This window comes from Sturnira hondurensis, unplaced genomic scaffold, assembly GCF_014824575.4.
Source record: "Sturnira hondurensis isolate 20B ecotype Veracruz unplaced genomic scaffold, ASM1482457v3 Scaffold0006505, whole genome shotgun sequence".
Lineage (NCBI taxonomy): Eukaryota > Metazoa > Chordata > Mammalia > Chiroptera > Phyllostomidae > Sturnira > Sturnira hondurensis.
In genome coordinates this window covers 6,494,644-6,499,769 of record NW_028079136.1, presented here as the reverse complement: position 1 = coordinate 6,499,769, position 5,126 = coordinate 6,494,644, and the positions used below count along the sequence as shown (strand labels likewise).

Here is a 5,126-nt window from a genome sequence, read left to right as displayed (position 1 = left end):
AGGCAAGAAGGGGCTGGAAAGAAGTATTCCAAGTCATGAAAGGCAAGGACCTACATCCAAGATTGCTCTATCCAGCAAAGCTATCATTTAGAATGGAAGGGCAGATAAAGTGCTTCCCAGATTAGGTCAAGTAAAAGGAGTTGATTATCACCACGCCCTTATTACATGAAATGTTAAAGGGACTTACTTAAAAAAAAGATCAAAACTATGAACAGTAAAATGACAACAAACTCACAACTATCAACAAACTAAGCAAACAACTAGAACAGGAATAGAATCACAGAAATGGAGATCGGAGGGTTATCAGTGGGGAGGGGGCGGAGGGAGAATGGAGGAAAAGGTACAGGGAATAAGAAGCATAAATAGTAGGTACAAAACAGACAGGGAGAGGTTAAGAATAGTATGGGAACTGGAGAAGTTAAAGACCTTATATGTACGATCCATGGACATGAGCTAAGTCGGAGGGGGGGTGATGCCAGTAAGAGGGGACGTGCAGGGTGGCAGGTTATAAGGGGGGGGGGATGGGACAACTGCAATAGCATAGTCAATAAAATATACTTTAAAAAGAGAAAAGTGGAGTGGCTATATTAATATCAAACCAAATAGACTTCAGGACAAGAAATATTACCAACAGCAATGAAGGACATTTCCTAATAATGAAAGGGTCAGTTCATCAAGAAGACATAATTCTAACTGTGTATACACCCAATAACAGAGCTTCAAAATGTATAAAGCAAAAATTGACAGCAATGGAAAGAGAAATGGAGAAATCCATTACAGTTGATGAGTTCAATACTCCTTTCTCATTAATGGATAGAATAGATAATCAGTAAGAATAAAGAAGACTTGAATACTATCCATTGACTTGACCTGACATTTGTAGAACATTAACAGCCAGCATCAATGGAACATTCACATTCTTTTCAAGTGCATGTGGAACAGTCACTGATACAGAACACATTATGAGTTGTAAAGTAAGTCTCAATACATTTAAAAGAACTGAGATCACATAAAGTATGTCCCCCAGAAAGAAATTAAATAAGGCATCAATAACAAGAAGATAACTGGTAAATAGATAAATACCTGGAAATTAAATGACACTCCTGAACCCGAGGTTCTGCTGCTGTGCCAGCATGCCACTCAGCTGGATTTTGATACAGCTGTTCAGTGCCTGGGTCCGTGCCAGCTGGTCTCCAAAGCAAGCCTCCGATTCTGCCGGTGTGCTTTCCAGGACTGCTTTCACGCTGAGCTCAGATTGCAACTGGATCTACAGACCCTGGAGGGTGTGATGCAGGTGGGTGACCTCCGTTTTGCTAATCTGCAACACTCCGGAGTTGCTCTGTGTGGCCAGCAACCTCCTGGTTCTGCTTCTCAGTCTCGCTGGTGAACCAAGTTTCAGCATCCTTCCAATTCTTCTCAGCTACGGCCTCATATTGGCTTCTCAAATCATGCAGGATCCTGGCTAGGCTGATGTCAGGAGTGGAATCTACTTGCACATGGACCTGACCACCTCCCTCGGGCCTTCAGTTTGCATCTCCAGGTGGGCTCTGGGCAGGGTTAGCTCATCCAGCACCATTTGAAGGCCGTTGATATCAGCCTCCATGCTCCTGCGCAGGGCCTGCTCGGTCTCGAACTTGGTTCAGAAGTCATCTGCAGCTGGACAGGCATCTTCAATCTGTAGGACAATCTTGGAATTCTCAATGGTGACACCAAGAACCTTGTCCTGCAGCTCCTCAATGGTCTGGTAGAGTGGATGTAGTCCTAGGCGGGACCGGCTAAGGCCCCTGCTTCTGGTACCAGTCATGGATCTTCACCTCCCAGTCCCTGGGAGCCGCTTCCAAGGCGCACACCTTCTCCATGTAGCCGGCCAGGCAGTCGTTGAAGTTCTGCATGGTCACCTTCTTGTTGCCCACCAGAATCCCATCCGATCTGACCAGGTCGCCCACAGAGCTGCCGCTGTAGCGCCCAGAGGAGGAAGAGGACACAAACGTGCAGAGGACAATGATGAGCCAAGGCCGCTGGAGCCTCCTGGATGCTGGGTGTGCGGTGGGCACCTCCTGCTGTGGACCGAACCGTCCACAGCCCAGGTCCCAGGACTAGGAGGCCTGCAACTGTAGGAGGTCATAGAGAAAGAGGATGCAGCAACAGTGGTCGGAGGACCTGTGGCCAGAGATGGAGTCCCCATTAATTTATGATGTTTTCTTTATTAAGCCTTAAGAGACTCGTTTGTATGCTTGTACTTTTGCTGTATTATATAGTGTTATAATGTTTAATAATAGAAGCTTAAAATATATATTTTATATCTGGCAAACCAGAGGACCTCCAGCTACATTGCTCCCTGCCCCCCAAGCTGTTAAATGTATTTGTTAACAGGTGATATGTTTACTTGGCTTAAAACTCAAATCATAGAAAGGGAGCACAGATGCAATAAATGTTACTAGCTTCTTCTGTATTCAACCATAGATACTTTATAAGCTAGTAAATATAATTTTTCCTATTTTCAAAAATATTTAAAAACACATTTGAAAAAATACGTAGACAATGCATAGTCTATGCACTTCGCTTTTTCACTTAACGTTAAATCTTGGAGCTCATTCCATTTCAGTACATAAGAAGCTCCCTCCTTTTATTACAGCTGCGGAGCAGACCACACAATGGACACCACAATTCACCGAACAAGTTCCTATTATTACATATTTATTATACTTTTTTAGGTACAAGGATGGATACAAGGATATCTGTAGGGTAAATTCTAGAAGAGGAATTCCTAGATGACAAAGCAGGTGCCCTTATAATTTTTAAATATTGCCAAACTGCTCTCCATGGAGGCTGTACCAATATACAATACCACCAGCGATGTGGGAGTGTGCTTGTTTACCCACATCCTTCTCAACGTGTTTTAAATATTTTGGGAACATTCTAGGGGTACAAAAGCTTATATTGCCTATTGTTTTAATTCACATTTCTTTTATTATGAGTTATTTTCTAGCTCTTCTCAACTATTTCTGGAAGTTATCTTTGAATTTTAATATACAGTATTAGTAAGTAAGGTATAGCATTGATAGATAATAATAGTTTTGTCTTAGCGCCCCTCGTTTCTGTTTTGATGCCCTTTTACAACTGCAATTGGCTTGAACTTCTAGAACAACAATAAATAATAGTGGTGACACTGAGCACCCTATTCTGGTTACTGGTTTTAACGGAACAGGCTGTAGTATTTCAATGTTAACTAAGATATTGCTACTCTTCATTAGGTTGAGAGATTATCCTACTCTTCCTAAAATTTTAAAAGTTCAACAAGAACACGACAGAAATGATTGTGGAATTTGAGTGGGCGCAGAGTCTAGATTTGAGTGATTTATTTTCCTTATTGATGAATTGTATAATTGAACCCACTTCCCAATGTTAAGCCATGTTTGCATTGCTAGAATAAACCCTGCTTGGCTCTCATGAATTTTTTTTAATGTGCTTTAATCCAGTTTGTTAACTTTAAAAAAAGTCTATCTGTATTTTAAAATGAGACTTGCGTTTTTGAATTTTGGTGGGTCTTTTTGTTTTTTGGTATTTTTGTACTTTGTATTTTTGAGTATGTACTGTTCTCGACAGGTTTTATTATCAGGGTTATGATGACCTCATAAACTAAACCAGGCAGCTTTTCTTCTTTGCTTTTTGCCTAAATTCCTCCCTGCTCTCCTGGCCCAGGGAGAAGGAGGCTGGCGGGGGTTCAGAGCCGCTCCAGGACCCTGCTGACCTGAAGCATGCTCCGGCTCTCTCCTCGACTCTCCATGGTGTTGTCTCTGGCAGCTCCCCACTTCTCCTTTGGTCTGACTTCTCCACGTGCTCCCCCACCATCTGCGCTTCAACCTGGCCTCCCTGTGAACCCAGGGGAGGGGATTTCCTTGGCAGATGGAGGCTCTCCACGGCCCTTCCCACTTCCTCCCGGAGCTCTCCCAGCTGCGGTCACTAGCACTGGTCTGGGCTTCTCTTCTAGCTCTCTGCTGCCCTCGCCTGCCCTCCGGCCACCATGACTGTCCTTACTGTGGCTTCCTCCCGCCAGGGCCATCAAAAATGGGGCTCATTTCCACAGGTTCAGTGTTTGTGGATGTCTCGAAGCTCCCGGGAGTAATCCAGAGCAGCTGGTCTGAAGCGGGTACTGCGGCGAGGCAATGGGTTGTTTTGGCTGCCGATGAAGAGAAAGAATGCCAGAACAGACTGAAATGGGCTCTGCCCCTGAGCAGGGAACACACATCCCATTTCTGCCGCAGCGTACCTCTGAGAAGGCCTGGTGTGTTCTGGCAGGACAGCTCGGGGAGCCCCCGGGTGAGGAAGAGGTCACATTCAATTTGGAACTTTGTTTAACATGAGTACAGTGTCCCCAGAGACAGCTGTGGCCCATGCCTTGCACCTTTATACCACCCCCATCCCCCATGCTGCTTTTCTGTCCTTTCCTGCTCTCCCAGAGAATTTGTATGTCCAGCCTTTCTGTTCAGCTGTCAGCTGTGAAGGACACCAGATGTTGAGGCCTGAGCTACGCAGTGAATTGTCTGGCTCAGGCTGACATTTTCCTTGCCCTCTCCCCTGAAGCCATCTAAGGCCAAGGCCATGGGGAAGTAGTTTCATAAGTACATTGTTTATCACTATTTATTCTCACCTACTGGTTAAGAGTAGAGCATCCAGAGTCAGGCAATTCGGGTTGGAATCCTGGGTGTGTTACTTGTTAGCTGTGTGACCTTTGACAAATAACTCAACTTCTCTGAGCCAATTTTTAAAATTGGAAAATAGTAAATGGATTTACTAGGTTGTTGTAAAATAATAATGCACATAAAATATTTGGCCTAATACCTGACCTAGTAAATTTTCTGTAGGTCCTAGTTAAAATTCTTCTTTATCCTGATTATTATTGCATTTTCTTGAGAATCAGGTTAACTCCTTAGCGGACACTTAGTGCTCTCTACAATCAACTTCAAGCTGTCTTTCCAGCGTTTTCTCCACTGCTCCACTGCACATACTCTATTAATTGGCCATTTTTTTAACCTCCTTTCTTTTCTTTGTTCATGTTGTTCCCCTAGACTAACTTCCTCCCTTCTCATTATTCGCTGAGAATCTTTTCAACTGTCAAGGCAAAG

General features: G+C 43.9%; 1 pseudogene; it reads right to left on the bottom strand.

Moving 5' to 3' along the window:
* Positions 1–1,090: 1,090 nt before the first annotated feature.
* LOC118989801 (keratin, type I cytoskeletal 19-like) lies at positions 1,091–3,852 on the bottom strand (annotated as a pseudogene).
* Positions 3,853–5,126: the final 1,274 nt, after the last annotated feature.